A 19,655-nucleotide genomic window follows, 5' to 3' on the forward strand; every position below is an offset into this window, starting at 1 on the left:
CAGGGGATCACCTTCACTACAGTAGCAATCTCAATAGGGCTTATTTTCGGGGGAGGGCTTATTTTAGAGGAATCTTACACAGTAAGGGGAGGGCTTATTTTCGGGATAGGTCTTATTATCGGGGAAACACGGTATATTAAACGCAGCATAATACCTCTAATACTGCTCTGCTTGCCTGTATCTCTTTATGAACTTATTCTGCTCTTTTCTGTATGTATTTTTAAAATTTAATTATTCTTCCTACCTCCTTTCTTACCTTCCTCCAGTTCTTTCTTCTTCCTTCTTCCTCCTTTTTTCTCCTTTCTTTTCCTCTTCTTCCTCCTACTGGTAATTATGACTACATACCAGGCCTTGTTGAGGTATATGTCAAGAACTTTGGGCTCCTCTAGGACTTTTCATAATATCATCATAACCAGGAACAGGAAGGTGAAGCCCTTCTTTTTCATTACTTATCTGCAGGCATGCATCCAAGACGTAACACCAATCCTCCCAAGACTTGTCAAAACAGAGCACTACAGCTCACTTTTGGTGTTTCACATGAATAGGCATGAAGGATACTAGAAAAAAAGCATCTTAGAAACATTGCCATATTTGTCATTTCCCACTGTGCAATAAGCTTCCATTACATTCATATACAATAGTTTTAAGCTATTCCTAGATCAATGGTTATTCACTTTGCTCTCAGGTCTTTGCTATTAGAGAATGGTGCCATAAATATTTTGTTATATACTGGAAATTTCTTTCTTTCTTTCTTTCTTTCTTTCTTTCTTTCTTTCTTCCTTTCTTTCTTTCTTTCTTTCTTTCTTTCTTTCTTTCTTTCTTTCTTTCTTTCTTTCTTTCTTTCTTTCCATCTTCCTTTCTTCCTTCCTTTCTTTCTTCTTTTCCTTCTTTCTTTCTTTTTTTAAAGTTTCTTCAGTGGTATTTTCCAAGTAATTAGATTGCTAGATCAAACAGTTTATTAACTTTTCTTTCATAATTCCAAACTGATATCCAGAATACTTGAACAAGTTCACAGCTTCAATCAACAGTGAACCCCTTTCCCTCTCTTCCCAGAGCAACACTGATATTTACTATTCTTATACTTTGGTCATCTTTTCCATTTTGCAGAATGTTAGGTGAAACCTTGAAGGCTTTTTTATTTGCATTTCTCTTGTGATTCAAAAAATTGTTTTCAGAATGATCATTTATGGTTTGCAATCTTATTTGAAGAACTGATTACTTTTTTCATTTGATTATTTGTCTATTGGAAAATTACCCTAGATATTATATATAATATTATACATCATATTATCATATGCAATATTATATATTATACACATTACATCATATACACACACACACACACACATCTTGGATGTCAGTCTGTTTCTGATTTGCACTGAGAGGGAGGGATTTGATCTGTACATAAAATGAAGGGAATTTTAGAGGAGAAGTGACTACTTTCTCCTCAACTTTGTAACACATATGCCTTAGGGGTATGTAAGGGAAAAGAGGATGATCAGAGATAGGATAAGTCTAGGGCTTAGGATGGATGAGCTGATAATGAATGTTTTAAGATGCTCAAAGGACTTTAAGTATAGGATGTCCCAAAATTCTTAGTGCAATTTTAAATTATAAAACTTGAAACTGCAATAAGACTTTTGAGATACCCTGTTTTCCACTCCTTTGATAACCCCAAAACAATACTGCAAAATATGTCCAATATCCCCATTTAAAAAGGAAAGTCAGGAAGGTTAATTGATTTTTCCAGTATCACAAAGTTAGCAAGTAACTTAGGTGAGATGTGAACCCAGTTCTTTCTGATGTCATGGCTTGCAGTCTCTCTTCTATACCATGCTGCCTCTTGAGATTAATAACAAGAGAGTATGCAGAGCTGTTTAGTTTCTTCTTTGCTAAAGGATAATGATTTCAGAACCAGAAAGGACAAAACAAAAATGACTAATAGGGAATTAATACCCCAAAAATATTGCTAGTGAAAGCACTTAGCTGGCCATATGTATTCAAGATATCTGACACTGATGAACTTCTGAACAATGATAAACTGTATTTTTGGGTATAGAAAGACCTGGCAGATGTGACTGCTGAACCAAGACCAGAGATAGACGAAAGGTCATGAAATACAGCAAAGGTACTATAAGCAAGTTGACACATTTTCAAAAAGAAATAAGAAAATGACTTCGGGGGTACATACCCTAAGAATATGTAACTTCCCCAGTGGAATGGGCAGATAAGAATTATTTGTTCCAATGTTCATAAAGGCAGCTAGCTGAATCAGGTGCCATAGAGTGCTTAGAGCTTGGTCAGACAACAAAGTCATCTGCTGCACCCTGGGCCATTGCCAGTTGTCCTGACTTTTGTCCTGCCACTGGACTTTGATGACTCTGGAAGAGAAAGCAAGGCTGATGACTGTGTACAACTCTGCCTCACTTAAATCCAATGCACTCACAAGTCAAGACATCGCCTAAGGATGTCACTGGTCTTCTTCCAAAACAAAGGATGAATGATATTTTATATACATATGCATGATAAATTGGAGATCATCTCAGAAGTGAGGCATTAAGGTTAAAGAAGATGGGTAAAACTTCTTGAGAAAGGCTGAACTTTAACTGAGTCTTGAGGGAAGTCAGGAGGTAGAGATGAGGAAGGAGAGAATTTCAATAAACTGGCCAGTGAAAATGCCCACTCAAGAGACGGAATATCTTGTAGAGGAAGACAGTAAGCAGGTTAATGTTATTAGTTTGCAGAGTAGATAGAAGGTAGTAAGGACTGAGTAGACTGAAAAGCAAGGAAGAAGACAGGTTATCAAAGTCTTTAGAAGACAAAGAAAGGATTTCATACTTAATCCTGGAGGTAACTTGGAAGGTAAATTGGAGTTTGTTGATTGGTGGTCAATCTCGTCAAGCTTGTGCTTTAGGACAATCACTTTGACAGGTAAGTGGAGGAGACTGCCATGAAGATACTTGTGGCAGGCAAGACACCCAGTAGGCTACCGCAATAGACCAGGCAGGATGTGATAAGGGGCTATACCAGGAAGATAGTCATGTCAGAGGAAAAAAGGAGGCATATACCAGAGGTGTAACAGAGGTAATGTTGACAGTATTTGGGAACTGATTGGATATCGGGTGGGGGGTGAGAGCATGATGAGTCATGCATGATAATTAGTTTATGAAGTAGGGTGACTGGGAAGATGGTGGTACATTGACAGTAACAGCAAAGTTATAAAGAGGGGAGAATTTGGGCAGAAAGATAATGAGTTCAGTTTTGGACATGATGAGTTTAAGATGAATATGAGACTTCTAATTTCTGATGCCCAAGAGATAGCTAGGGATATTAGACTAGAAGTCAAGAGAAAGGTGGGGGCTGAACAAATAGATTCCAGAATCATCAACATATCTATTCAAAGATAATTGAATATTGGGAGCTGATTAGACAACCAAGCTAATTAGTATAGATAGAGAAGATAAGAGGACTCAGGAAAGAGCCTTATGGAATATCCATGGATAGTAGCCATAACCCAGGATAAAGATCCAGCAAAGGAGATGAGGAAAGGTCAGATATGTAGGAGAAGAGCCAGGGGAGACCAGTGCCATGAAAATCTAGAGAAATGATAGTGTCAAAGGCTATTGAGAGGTCAAGAAGGTCAAGAAGAGAAAAGGTCATTAGATTTGTCAATTAAGAGGCCATTAAAACATTGGTAATGGATAGAGCAGTTTTAGTTCCATGATAAGATCATGTAATGGTAAGGAAATTTGAAGATCTTCCCTGCCCCTGAATGGATCTCTCACTTGGAGCCCAACAAGAGAAGTTTGCTTAAGGGAGGTGTGTTTTTCAGGAAGGCACATACCTTTTGTTAACATGTAATTAGGCAGTGGGTTAAGAAGGTTGTTATGTTTTCTAACCTTTGAAAAGGCTATATATACTCCCTGAGGTGAGGGTCTGCTTTGGGCCTTATTTTGGGAAGAGTTGTATGATTTGTTCAGATGAGACTCTGGACAGCTACTGAGTCCCCCAGCTTTGAAAAAACAAATGTTGGTGCTTCTCTGTCTGGTAACTAACTGTGTGTATGTAATGGTCAGAGAGCGAGAAGCCCTGTCTGTTGGTCTGTTGAATAGTTTTGTTTTTCTCTGTCTGTATTTTTTTTAATCTCCTTATAATTTCTGTTTGTATTCTCTGAAGTTCAGGGTGCTGACTTTTTCTCCTGAACTAAGTGAATGACATGTTTGATTAAAGTAAAATTGTTAACCCTTTTTGAATTGCTTTCCTTTATAAAAGTAGATCAAAGAACCTGTGTTAGCAACCAATCTGAGTATGCTAGGGTACTTGCTGTACAGATTAGAAGTCAAAACGTAGAGAGTTAAGACACTGAGAGGAAAGGGAATAGAGGTATAGATGATAGAAGATATTCTTAGGGAATTTAGCTATAAAAGGGAAGAGAGATATAGGGAAATAGCTAGCTGTAGGGATGGATGGATCTAGCTAGTCCAGTAAACTCAATTAACTCTTTAAAAAATTGCTCAAATGATATAGCAAGAACAATAAATCAAAAGAATTAACCCAAAACCTAGGATACTCTCTCCACAAATACACTTAGATTCTGAGGGTGGGGGAGTGAATACAAACTTAAATTAGAATGGTATTGAGGCTCATATGTAGGGAACACATCTACATCTTCATCTAGAAGGAAACTCATAACTGTAGAACATCAAAGGCTTGTTAGCCTTTTCTCTTTTAGGGTGACTCATGGGGATGGAATCTTCCTGAAAGTTCTTGGTGGCAAGTGACTGGTACTCAGTTGGGTCAAATATGTCTTGGCCAGCTGCTGCCAGACTGGGCTGGGCTCTTCACAAGGCTCCCAGTTTCTGCTCAATGTATCATGAGTTGATCCATTGGATTCACTCATGCACAGCTTAGGTCTACACCACCTCCAGCCTTAGAACTGGTGTACTATTGCCCTCTTTTCAGATGGAGTGCTACTCTGAAGTTTTATTTGATAAGTAACTTTGGACTAAAGCAAAGAAGCAGTCTTTGCCCCGGGGCAAGGTTTTTTTTTTTTTTTTTTTTTTTTTTTTTTTGTCTTTAGCTGGCCTTTTCACCTCAGGCTCTATAAACCCTATGTTCTTTGCAAGGTGTGTGGAATGCTTCCCAAAGGTCTAAAAGGACTTTCCCCTTTACATTCCAAGGACTCTGCTTTTGCCCCTTCTGGCACTGTTTACCAAGTTCTACAGCTGCCCTGTTTATTTTTATTTCCACAGCTATCCTCCTTGAAGGAGAAATACAGTTGAGAAACCAAAGCAACTTCTACTCTTTGATTTTCCTTTACAACATGACTCCATTTTGCTTCAGCCCTGGGCTTTGCTTGATACTCTCCAGATAAGAATAAAATTTTTCAGCTCAAAGTTTTACATCTGCTCTCTAAATCCTGCACATTTTCTCATTCCAGCTACCAACAACTTTCATCTTAGTGTTCCTCAGGTTTCCTGTCAACCTACTAATGTTATAAGCTGGGCTTCTTTCTGAAAAAGTGGTTCCATTTCCCTTCACTTTTTATTTTCTCTAAACTCACCTTTAACACGCTGCTTTACTTAGAGGCAAGGACCTTTTGTGTAGATGTATAAGAAGTCTTTTATCAACATGAACATTCACAATTTTAATATGAAATCTATAGAATTACAAGTCCTGACTATTCAAGAAGATAGAGAAGAGCACTTACTGGGTACATATTTCTAAAAATGGGAATTCTGCCTCTTTTACGTATTTATTAAACATATCGTCCATTGAAAATCTGAGACAGCCTACTTAGGATAATTGCAGAACAGTTCTCCATAAATCTTTAGAAACTAGGATGAGAAATACAGAAATTTCAAACCTTACCACTAATTCTTTGTGGGACTTTCAAAGGAATATAACTTTTGTGTTAGCTCATTCCCTCATCTCTTGAATTTCCCATCATCTTGTCTCCCCAAATTTTAGTAAGAGATACTCAGCTAAATTCCACCTATCTACCACCTCCATGAACTCAGTGGAATAGAATAGGACATTCAAATGAGGCAAAGACATTGGACCACTGGGGACCAAGTCTTGGGCTATTTTGTTAGCCCCCAGATCCCCTCTAACAAGCTCGGCTGACACAGGAGGATTTACTGTTCTTACTTCTGCCAATTAACAAGTCAAGTTGGTCAAAGTTGTAACTCTCCAAACTATTACCCCTTAAGCAAAAGTTTTGATGCTAACCAACTGCTACAAATATCTCCCATCGCTGAAAACACAACTGACCAAACCTTCTATAGTGGGATCCACTTTTCTTATATGGCAACTGGGAGGTAGAAATCCTGGGTTATGTTTATAGGCTGGAACTGGACAACAATGTGCTATATGTGTTTGAGCCTTTTATTGAATCTATATTTCTAGAAGGATTCATTCTATAAATTAGTAATAATAACTCTCATTTATATAGCATTTTAAAGTTTCCAAAGCACTGTCCTTGCAACCACACTGTGAGATAGTAGTGGGGGTATTTTGACTCCCATTTTACTGATGGAGAAACTGAAACTCCAGAAGATTAATTGATTTGCACCAGCTTTTTAAAATTCAAACCCTGATATTTTAATTTTTGTTTTCCCATTGAACTCTATAGATTTTGGCTATATATATCCTTGGAGGGAAAAGGGGTACATTGGAAGATTCCTTAAAACCTTTTGATTCTTAGGAATACACACACACAAACACACACATGTGTGTATTTGTTTCTTTTTTTTAACATCAAAAGCATTTATAGATAACTCTCCTCACATCTCTTGTAAGAAATGATATTGTTGTTGTTTATCTTTCATTCTCAGAAAGAACCAATGATGCCACAAAGTTGATGTCTTAACTTGATGATAAATTGGATTTAAGTGAAGTAGAGTTTCACAAAGTCATGAGCCTCACTCTCTCCTCCAGTGTCATTGAAGAACAGTGGCAAGACGAAAGTCAAAATGACTGGAAATGACTCAGGATGCAGTGGTTGACCTTGGCCTTTTTAAATTAAGGTCTTTCACAGGTTTCAGTTGGTCTCAGCAATGTCCATTCAATGACTAAGGGCTAGGTAAGAACCAAGACAAAAGATAACCTAGTTTACCATCAAAAAAGTATCATTCTGGGAGGGGAAGATTCTCAAAGTTTTTGGCCAGAATAGAAAATAATAGCAACTATACATAAGGAACAATACAGTGGCCATGTCTGGAAGTGCATGTAACATTTTATACCTGTAACATCCCCTGATCTCTCTATTTTTAAATGAAAAAAACAAAGAAATATATTTTCTCTCCTTCCCACTCCCTACTCCATTGGGGGAAAAGTAGAAAGTGATAGAAAATAAAAATTCCTTTTAACTTTTATGTATTATTAAGCAAAATAAATCCCCTCAATCATTGTCTATATTTATATTCATATCCATATCTATACCTACATCTATAACTATGTCCCATTTTGCATCCCAGATCTATCACTTTTGGAGTAGGAAGTGGATAGGATGTTGCATCATTGGAACTCTGAAATCATGGATGGGCATTTTACTGAAAATTGTTCTTCCAGCTTTCAAAGTTGTGTGTTTTACAGTGACATTTTTTTTTAAAGCAATCGGGGTTAAGTAACTTGCTCAAGGTTACGTGGCCAGTTATTTCTGGGTGTGGTGCTGAGTATCTGAGCCCGGATTTGATCCCCAGGTCATCCCAACACTGGGGCTGGTGCTCTTACTCGCTGTGCTACCTGGCTGCCCCTAGTGTAGTTATTATTACAAAAATTGTTCTGGTTTTGCTCATTTTATTCTTCATCAGTTTATAAAAATCTTTAACATTGTCCATTTTTATAATATTTATGTTATAACATACTATTTACTTTACTCCTTATCAGTTCATCTAAGTCTTTCCCTGACTCTTTGAAAGCATCTATTTCATCATTTGTTAAAACACAATAGTATTCCATCATATTCATATACCACAATCCTTCAAACATTCTTCCTCAACAAGGTGAATATCCCTTAAATTTCTAGGTTTGTTTGGCTTTTTGTTTTGCAACAACAGAAAGAGGTGTTATAAGTATTTTTGCACATTTAAGACCTTTTCTTTTTTCCTTAATATTTTTCTACCACGGGCTTAAAAGTTGAATAGCTGGGTGAAAGGGGAAGAACTGTTGATTTTTTTTCCCTATGGCTCCAGAATGGTTGTATCACAGACCTGTTAGTGTACTTATTTTCCCACAACCCTTCCAGTATTTATCATTTTCCTTTTGTGTAGTCTTTGTCAACCTGATGGGTGTGAGGCAGAATTTCAGAATTATTTTAATTTGTATTACTCTAAATAGTAGTGTTTTAGAACTTTTTTTTAACATGGCTATAAATAGCCTGGGTTTCTTCACTTGAGAATTGCTTGTTCAAACCCTTAAACTACTTATCATTTGAACAATGGCTTTTATTCTTACCAATCTGAATCATATATCTTGGGACTAGACATTTATTGGAGAAATTTTCTTCAAAGAAATTGAGGGAGTGAGGATAAGCAAAACAGAAACAAAATTACTGGGTTTTTTAGATCTTTTGATGGTGCACCTAAAGAACCTAGAGTCAACTAAAATCAAAACAACTAATAACTTCAACAAACTTGCAGAATAAAAAATAAATCCACACAAATCAGCATTTCTATATATAATCAATGGAACCCAGTAGGAAGAAATAGGAAATGAAATTTCATGGAAATTATTGCAAAATATATAAAATACTTGTGAGTCTACCTTCCATGATATATACAAGAATTATATGAATATAACTACAAACTACTTTTTATAGAAATACAGACCTAAATCAATGGGGAAAAAATCTCATCACTTATAAGAAGGAAAAGTCAACATGATAAAAATAATAATGTTATCTAAATTAATTTACTTATTCAGTGATATACTAATGAAATTAACACAGGATTACTTTATAGAACTTGAAAAATCATATGGAAGAAAAAAAGAAGTCAAGAATCTCAAGGGAAATAATGAAAAGAAATGGGAGCAAATGGACCCTAGCAACCAGATCTCAAACTATACTATAAAGCAGTAATCTCAAAATAATTTGATTTGGTACGAGAGAGAGAGAGATCAGTGGAATAGATCAGCTATACAACATACAGAAGAAAATGGATCTAGTACCTTAGGATTCAATAAACACAAAGATGCCAGCTACTGAGATAAAGATTCACTCTTTGACAAAATTGCTGAGAAAATTGGACAGCAGTGTAGAAGAAATTAGATTTAGACCAACATGTCACACTTATTACAAAGATAAGCTCCAAATGGGTATAGGACTTAGATATAAAAGGTCACATCATAAAAAATATTAGAGAAAAACATGGGGGGAAATTGCCTTTGAGATCTATGGGTAGGAAAAAGTTCATGAACAAATAAGGAATAGTGAGGATCATAGATGACTTGATTGCATAACTTTAAAGCATTTTTTTTCTTTTCTCTTTCCTTATGTATAGTTTTTAACATTCACTTTTATAAGATTTTGAGTCCAAAATTTTTTTCCTCCCTCCCTACACTCCCCCCTCCCCAAGACGACATACAATTTTATATAGGCTATACACATACAATCATATTAAACATATTTCTACATGTCATGTTGTGAAGGAAGAATCAGAACAAAAGGGGAAAAGCATGAGAAAGAAAAAAAAAAAGGGAGGGGAATAGTATGCTTCAGTTTGCACTCAGATTCCATAGTTCTTTCTCTGCATGTAGATAGAATTTTCCATCATAGATCTGATTTTCTATTCACCTCCAAGAAAAAGATAAAATTTTAAAATACATGTTAAGTAAAATTCTTTGGGAATCTTCCTAGAAAAGAACTGATGTATATATGGCACCATGTGTGCCTTCCCTTCTAAGATTAACTTTCTTCTATGTATTTATTTGGACAGCTAGGCAATGCAGTGGCTAGAGTGCTGGGCCTGGAACCAGAAAGATTTATCTTTCCCAGTTCAAATCTGGCCTCAGACACTTACTAGCTGTGTGAGCCTGGGTAAGTCACTTAAGCCTGTTTGCCTCACTTTCTTCATCTGTAAGTTGAGCTGGGGAAAGAAACGGCAAACCACTCTAGGGTCTTTTCCAAGAAAACCCCAAATAGGATCACAAAGAGTCAGATACGACTGACACGATTGAATAGCAGCAGTAAGCAGAAAAAGCCTTGAATTTGGAGTCTGAAGTACTGACTCTAGCAAGTAGTAGTCTAGCAAGTGGCATCTTGGACAAGTCACTTCAGCTTTCTGAGCCCTAGTCCCCAACTAGTGAAATGGAGATAACATTTTGACTATTTGATTCACAGTGTTGTAAGGATCTAATCGGTAGCTCAAAACCCAAGATGGGGTCACAAAAACGTAGATATGATTGAAATCACTGAACAACAATATGCACTTATTTATGAATATATTGATACAAACTCCTTGAGAGCAGGGACCATTTTTTACTCCATTAGCACAGTTCCTAGTACATAGAAAAACACTTAACAAATGCCGATTTTGAACTGCCAATTAGATCCTCACAGCACTGGGAAGCCTGTAGTCAAAATATTATCATCAACATTTCACTAGTTGGAAGCTGACTTGTCCAAGATGGTGCTTGCTAGACCAGTACTTGCCAGCGTCAGGACTTCTGACTCCCAATCCAATGCTGTGTCCACTCATTTTTACTGTACAATCATTTCAGTTGTGTCAGACTCTTAGTGACCCCATTTGGGGTTTTCTTGGCCGATGTACTGGAGCAGGTTTGCCATGTCCTTTTCCAGTTCATTTTACAGATGACCAAACTGAGGCAAACAGGGTTAAGTGACTTGCCCAGGGTCACACAACTAGGGTCTCAGGTCATTTTTGAACTCAGGAAGATAAGTCTTTCTGTCTCCTGGCCTGGCACTCTATGCATTATGGACACCACCTGCCTTTGCCTGCTCTGTATTTTATAACAGATACTCCCTGGAAAAATCTTATGAAAAGGAGTGGTTTGTGTAAATGAATAATCAGGAGGAACACATGTCAGTCAAACACACACACACACACACAATGATTGTTCTTTGGAACACACAACTTTTAAGACAGTAGCAGGCAAGGATTACCTTCCAATTATGCAATTGTTCTGACTGCAACACTTCAGTTTCCAATCAAGACTATTATGATAGCAAGTTAAAGAGCTGAGTGGAACAGGCTTCTCAGCATGAAAATGGAGCTATGTAATGCTTTATCAACAAGAGTTTCACCTCCTTTTCCATAAAGGAGAAAAGGCAAATGATCAAACTTCAAAAGTATTGGAATTTAGCTCTGGTTTCTTAATGGTAAATCGGCCTGCGGTCTTTGATAGCAAATGCTTTGGAAACATTAAATCAGGACTCTATTTTCAAAACTTCTGGGAATGTAGACTAAGGTCAATAACATCACAAATTAATCCATAGTACATACTCTGACTATGGTTAATAACTCCCCTAGGAAATATTTTATTGAGATTTTTTTTTTTAAATAGTACTTTCTACTTTGGTCCACTTAGCCTATCTTCCAAAAGCCAAGTTCTGACCATGTCATTTCAAGTAAATTCCTGTGACTCCCTGTTGCATCTAGGATCAAATAAAAAATCCTCTGCTTGGCTCTAAAGCCCCTCAAATATGTCTCCTTCCTACTTTTCCAGTCTTCTTATACTTCATTCCTTTTTATATATTCTATGATTCAATGACACTGCTCTCATAGCTGTTCCTCACATAATTTTATCTCCCTACTGTAGATTTTCATTGACTGTGTCTCATGCCTGGAATTCTCTCCTTCCTCATCTCTGCTTCTTGGTTTCCCTGGTTTCTTTAAGGAGGCTTTTTCAGTCTTCTTTAATGCTAGCACCCTCCCTAAGATATTATTTCCAATTTATCATCGAGACAGCTTGTTTGAATGGAATTATCTGCACATTGTCTTTCCTCTATCCTCATTAGTTAGAGAGCTTCTTAACAGATGAGTCTTTTTTTTTCCTTTTTTTTATCCCAAATGTTTGCAACGTGTTTGCCACATAGTAGGCATTTTTAAAAAATGCTTGGTGACTTAATTTAGCTTCACCTCACTTCTCAAGACTCCCTCTGTCCTATGACAGAGCCTCACCTTGGAACAAAGAGAAGTAATTAAATCAACATAGGGCATCACCCATGTGTGATAATACATGTATCATTCCACCTTTACACTTCACCATCTCTTTTTGAGAGGTGTGTTTCATCAGCAACCCTTCAGAATAATTGGTCACTACATTAATCCAAATTCTGATATCTTTAACACTGCTTTCTTTTATATTTTATTGTTGATTTGCATACTATTCTTTGTTGCTGTTTTAATTCATTTATGTATGCATAAATTATAGATATATACACATATTTAGATACAAATATATGTATTATACATGCAAAAATCTTCATAAGGTTTTTTTACTTTCTCACATTGATTTTTAATATGAAAGAATTATATTCCATCTCATTGATAAATCTTAATTTTTTTGACCATATTCCACTTGAAGAGCACAATTTGCCTTAATTTTTTTCTTTATCAAAGAGTGATGGTCTGAGTATTTCAATATGTGTATTGCCTTTCCTCAAATTTTGTATTTTCTTTAGTTATATGCAAATTAATGGAATTGATGGGCAAACAGTTTAGTGAATAATTTAGTCATTTTTCTCACATAATTCCAAATGGTTTTATAGAATGGTTATAAGAATTAACAGTTCTGTTAGCATTAGTGTACAGGGGCGTATGGGGGTATTCAGGGAGGACCAGCACTTCTGGTGTGGGGGCTTGCTGAGACCTTTTCAGGACTGTTCATCCACCTTTGCTGTCCACCCTTCACCCAAGTCTCACCTGGGGCTCCAAGAAGTTGTACCATTGGCATTGGACACACCCTTGTAAAAGCAAACCGAGAAGGGGGGCTAAACCAGGTTCAGGGTAATTGACACACCTCAGACTGATCAGTAAGTTAGAGGATGTCTACCCTCAATCATGTGGAGACTTCTGGCTGAATAGGCAGATGAGAAAAATTTGTCCTAACAGCCATCAAGGTGATTGAAGCAGGCACTATGGATCAATTACAGCTTGGTCAGACATCAAAGACACCAAGGTCATCTGCTGCATCCTGGACCATACCCAACGGTCTTGACTTTTGTCCTGCCACTGGACTTCAATGATTCTAGAAGAGAGGGTAAGGCTGAAGACTTCATGTAACTTTGCCTTATTTATATCCAGTTCATCACCTATCATCTAATATTTTACCTCAACGTCATAATGTCATTTGTTCTTTGAAAACAAAGAATGAACAATAGTGTGTATATCTTTCCCAAGTCTCTCCAACATTGAGAGTTCACATTTTTTTATTATCTCTGCAAATTTGCTGAGTGTGAATTGAAACATCACAGTCTTAAATTTGTATTTCTCTTATTATTAAAGATTTAGAGATTTTCATATAGTGATTAATAAATTTTCAACACCCATTTTTATATAGAAACAAAAGAGAGAGGTGAAGTGAGGTAGGGTTGGGAAAGACTGAATTAGCATCCACAGAGAATGCTGTCATCTGCCTACCCTCAGGAATTGTGAAGGTATACATGCATATGTCTCTTTCACCCTCTGCTTGAGCCATGGATTTATTTAAACTTTATTGATTGAAAGAAAACCCTAGTCTCCATTTAGATCTTTCTGAATTTTTTCCCCTGAGAAGAGATTAGGTCAAAAATTGTTGCTTGCTGTAGCTCATCCCCTTTAATTCAATCAGCCAGTGGTTAACAATAGAATTTTGCACTATTTGCCTTCTTTCCTTTTATTTCCTGCTAAGTATTAGAGTATTTCTCCACAAGAGGTTAAGTAAAGGCATGGATGGACTGTGAAAACACATCTTGGGTGGGACTTTTATGTATGCCAAGTAAGCAATCTCCTGTTTCACGCAATTTGGAAAAGTTTCTTTGCCCCCAAATAAAACCTTCTAATGTAACCCAGGCATATCTGGGTACATCCAGTTTGCATAATGTGGAAGTACCCTTGTGGAGTCTTTGAAGCAGTCCAGTTTGCCTAACATGGAGCCACCCAAACAGGAGTAGCTTCCTTCAGGTGACTGCCCGTGATTTTAAAACTTGTGTGACAGCTGTTCATTCTCTCTTTTTCACTAACTTTTATCTGCTTCATCCAGATGGTAAGATCACAGTGCACCCATGGCATGGGCACTATAATTGAACAAGTGAAAGGAGAAAGACTTCCCTTCTCCTGATCCTTCTCTTGTACCCTGACTCTGAGAAATGGTTTGCAGGAGTTTCATTTCCTTTCTGCAATATTTGTTCTTAGTTTCAGGTGGTAGAGGTGATCCTTAGGGGACCTAGGAGCTTAAGTCATGACTACCTTGGAGCTAGGATAGCTGATGGTGTAATGCAGCTAGATAGGCTGGTGTGGAAACCCTGAGAAGCCAGGGTACCTAGAACTTCAGCCTAATGTGATGTTTGGACCTGAAACTGAAGCTGTGCTCAATGGGAAGTGAACTTATCTGTGAACTTAATTACATTCCTCTCCCCAGAGACAGAGGTGGTATGTAGTGGAGAAGGGATTATACCTTTCAAGTGTTGGGGGAGTGAGTTTTTATGTTTGTGATTATATCTTCTTAAGTAAATAAAATGGAATTATGGTGGAGTTGTTGTTCAGTTATTTCAGTCACATCCAAACCTTTGTGACCCCATTTTGGGGGGTTTTCGTGTCAAAGACACTGGAGTGATTGGCCACTTCTTTCTCTAGTTCATTTTACAGATGAGGAAACTGAGGCAAACAGGGGTAAGTGACTTGGCCAGGGTCACCCAGCTGGTAAGTGTCTGAGGTCAGACTTGAACCAAGGAAATTGAGTCCTCCTGACTCTAGGCCCAGCACTTCTTTCACTGCACCAGGGGACCAACCCCTATGATTAGGGGAGTACCATCTTCTAAGAGCCTAGATATCCCTAACCCCATTAAAAGTACCTGAGGATTCTGGGGGGAGGTGTGGTGAAGTCTAACATATATGGCTTTCAGCCAGTGAGTGTCAAGGTACTCTGTGTTATACTAACTTGACATTCCAGAGGACAACTTCATCCCTTTGGTCTAAGTAGAAAGGGGTTTTGAAATGGAAATTTCCTTGGTGGAAATAACATTAAACTATGTGTGCATATGCTTCAATGTGAAGGAATTGACCAGATCCAATCTGGGTAATTAATTTTGATGGGATTAGGTAGCAAACAGTGTCAATGGAATTAGTATAGGAAACTAAATATTTGTGGTAGAATTATAGTAGACTTTGGTGAAGGAAAAAGACAAAGAAGAAGCACAGAAACCTAATAAGGAAGGCCAAGGACCCAGTTTAGTTTGGGGTTTTCAAAACCTAGTTCCATGAGTCAGTATTGCTACTTCATAACTTCCAAGATAAATGACAAGGCTAGTTGCAGGGACAAACTGAAGTTTTTCTGTCTTTCTACTGTCTCAAATTTAAGAGATTCAGCTCTAGATGAAAAAATTAGCAGCTCAAAGTAATATAGTAGTCCTATGAATGTAAGAAGAGAACTTTTAGAGCAGTGATTCTCAGTGTGATTGGGTCTCCAAAATCCTTTCAGAGATTCTGTGAGGTCACAATTCTTTTCACAATAATAACAAGACCCTTTAATTCCCCAAAAGGTAAATAACAGTAGATAGCGAAATAAATAAATAACAAAAAATAAATAGATAATAAAGGCTTTCAGGGAGATCCACAATACTTTTTAAGAGTGTAAAGAGATTCTGATAAGAAAAAGTTTGAGAACTTCTCTGGAGAACAGATCTCCACATTCTGCTCATTCATTGGCTTATGTAGAGGATCTGGACACATAATTTCATTCCTTAAAATATTTGTAGCATTTCCATCTCCTATACATTTTATTTCCATAATGAATGTTGAATGTTCCTTTATGAGAAGGAAGAAAGTTCATTTAAACTTCTTAGGAAAAAATAGTTTTTGAATAAGACTCCCCTCCTCTTTTCCCAGGGGGTCAGTAGGTGGTAGAACAGATAGGCTGCCAGGCCTGGAGTCAGGAAGCCTCACCTTCCTGAATTCAAATCTGGCCTCCAATGCTCACTAGCTGTGTGATCCTAGAAAAGTCACTTAACCCTGTTTGCCTCGGTCTCTTCATCTGAAAAATGAGCTGGAGAAGGAAATAGCAAACCATTCTAGTATCTTTGCCAAGAAAACACCAAATAAGGGTCATGAAGAGAGGGACAAAACTGGAAAAAAAAAAAAAAGGCAACAATAACAACAACAAAATCTTGCCCCATCCCACGTTACAATAAAATGTAAACTTTGAATGGTTTTTGTTGCTATTGTTGGTGTTTTTGTTTACTTGCTTGCTCTGTGTCACCATAATTGTGTCTATAGAATTGAACTCAATCCTAGTGCCCAGTATTTTAAACTCTGATGATGATGATGATGATGATAAATTAAGGCCTGGAATGTTTGCTCTATTTAACACCAAGCACAAAGCGTGACTATTCAGAGAGCAGTTGGTACAGTAGAAAGCAGTGTCATTTAGAATTTCCCTAGAGGCCATTTAATCTTTTTTTTTCTCCTGTATGTTACTTAGAGCTCATAAAGAACTCATGGGATGATGTCTTGACTTGTGCATGAATTGGATTTAAGAGAAACAGAATTGTACAAAGTTGTCAGCCTCACTCTCCTAGAGTCATTGAGGTCCAGTGCAGGATGAAATTCAAGACAACAGGCAATGGCCTGGGATGTAGTGGATGACCTTGGTGTCTTTGATGTCTGACCAAGTTCTAAGCACAGCACCTGCTTCAGGTGCTTTCATGGTTCATCGGAACAAATTGCTCTCATCTAACCATTCTGTCTGGGGAAGTCTTCACATAGTTGTAGACATCCCTCTGGAGTAAAACATAATAGAAGGAGGTGGGATTAAAACTGTGGAGAGGATAAGGGCAGCTAGGTGGCACAGAGGATAGAGCACAGGCCAGTCTCAGGCACTTACTAGCTGTGTGACCCTGGGCAGGTCACTTAACCCCAATTGCCTCCTCCTTCCTCACCAAAAAAAAAAAAAATGCGGAGAGGAGGAAGGGCTGAGGTTATTCATAAAACATGGCATGTGAACCAGAAAGAATAATTGATATGGAATAAAGAAATCTGGGTTCTAGAAATCTGGGCAAGAACAGGGACATGGAGAAGGTAGGAATTAATGTGAGGTTTGAAGAACTCCAAGGAGTTGATTGATATCTACTTGATTTCCAGGTCTTAACTATCACAGAAACTGCTGTTGTAAATATTTTCACACATACAGGAACTTTTTTCTAATTGATAGCTCTTATACTAACTCATTATAGTATATTGAATAAGATGGACACGTTTCTGCATCACAATTTCTTCAAGAAGGCTGACTAGGTGATCGACTCTATTTTGCGTTACCCATTTCATGACTTATATGTAAAAGACACAGTGTGGTACAGTGGACAGAGAGTTGACCTGAGGGCCAGCAAAAGTTAGGTTCAATTCCTGCCTCTGACACCTATTGGCTGTGTTACCTTGGACAAGTCATTTAATTTCTCAGTGCTCTGGCCAAATCTCTAAGACTGTAAATGTTGACCTGCATTGGTAGAGATGAGTTTCCTCTTTGCAGATCTCCAAATACCAACAAAACCCCTGGTCTTATCACTATTTCTATGCTTCTAGATATATATCTAGATGTCTCTGGGGAGGTAGGCAAGCTGAGCTCTCAATCACCTACTGAGCCAGAAAACCCATTGAGTATTCTCTCACACCTCTCTCTCTCCTTCCTTTCCTTCTCCCTCCATTCCTGTAGGCAGAAATCCCCTAGAAGTTCACTCTCATGAATGTTGTTTTCTTATCCTAGCAACCCACTACCCCTCCATTTATTGAGTGTGGCTTGCTTTTAAAAGCCTATCACGACAGATGGCCATAGCCAAAGAAATGGAAAGTAAAATGCCCCTACTTTGTTACTTTCATAGTCCTATCAGCTTATTATTTTATTTCTAGAGGTGTGTGGATACTGAATTCATTGTTAGGTTTATAACAGCTCAATACTACATTCTCACTTTAACGTTTGTTCTAAATTAAAACAAATTCCAAGCCCCCAAACTCATTTTGATCCAAAAATGCCCTGACAGAATAAGGAATGTTTATCTTCCCCCTATTTCCAAGTATTAAATAGGATACACATAGAGATGATTGTTTCTGTTGATCAACAGCTTTATCACATTTGTCAGTTTAAGAAACAAAGAAAAGTTTTAACACAAATGTAAATGCCTCCCAAACTCAGAGAAGAGTAGGAGGGTGTTCAAAAAGAATGAGCTGTCTACCACACAATAGCCTCTTTTCTCCAGGAAAAGGAAAAGGGAGAGTTTGAAGGTCAATGGTCCCTCTTTCCAATCCAAACTTCATCAGCAGCAGCAGATGTGTTTGGGGACATAGTTTGTGGTTGCATTCTCAACAGACTGGTTCTGCACTCCTTTTAGTCACTTATAGCCTCCTGTCTACTTTCACAAGATGATATGATCACAGATCTAGAGTTATAAGGAATGTTGAGGCTACTGAGATTAATTTCCTTATTTTACAGATAAGGAAACTGAGGCTGAAAAAATGAAATGACTTGCCCAGGATCATACAACTTCTAAGTGTCTGAGGCAGAATTTGAAGGAAGATCTTCCTGAATCTAATTCCAGCATTCCATCTACTACCCTCTTTTCACCATCCATTTCCTCCTCCTTCCTGTGCCATTCTCTGTCTCTTTGGCTTCTGAATCTCATACCTCCAAGGCCATCCAATTGATCATTGGATAGTTTTCCCTCAGTCAGGTCTCAAACCCCCTTGGAACATAGGGAACTCTGGGAAGACCATCCATCAGCAGAGAGCCCACCCTCTCCAATCTTCCCTTGCTCCATGCACAAGCCTATTGATAGAGCTCTGAAAAATGAGTCACACTTATATAAGAGACAGTTTGGTATAATGATTAGAACATGGGATGTAGAATTTGAAGTACCTGGATTCAATTCCTGGCTCTGTTACTTATGACCTATATGAACTTTGGCCCATCACTTAACCTCTCTGGGTCTCATTTTTCTCAACTGTAAAATAGAAGAGTTGTACTAGGTGACCTCTGAGGTCCATTCCAACTATAAATCTAAGAGCCTATGAGCCTATATGCATTTGGCATGTTCCAACTATTTTTTTTTGGTATCTCTAATGCCCAGCATGGTTCCTGGCACACAGTAGGTACTTAACTGATTCTAAATAAATTGAAACTGCCCAGTTTTGCCCAAAATTAAAACTGGGGTGAATCAATTGGTTATTAATATAAAACATGTCTTTGCTTTCTCTTCTATTTATTACCCCTACTTTCTTTTCCTACCATTTCGCTTGGTGCCTTGTCTGCCCAAAGGAGGCAAAAAGATAGGCAAATAATTTTAGAAATGAATAAAGTGCAAGAATGCCTCCTTGGTAGCAGTACTTATCACATAAATCATCATGCCGAGTTACTGCTAATGGCAGTGAATTATCAGACTTAATGGTTACAGATCCTATTGCTGATCTTTGGGATTGATTTATTTGCCCACCAATAGGTTCATCTCT

The sequence above is a fragment of the Petaurus breviceps genome, unplaced genomic scaffold, assembly GCF_028583685.1.
Source record: "Petaurus breviceps papuanus isolate PSGF00001 unplaced genomic scaffold, PetGlider_PUasm1.0 90792, whole genome shotgun sequence".
In the NCBI taxonomy this organism is placed as follows: Eukaryota; Metazoa; Chordata; class Mammalia; order Diprotodontia; family Petauridae; genus Petaurus; species Petaurus breviceps.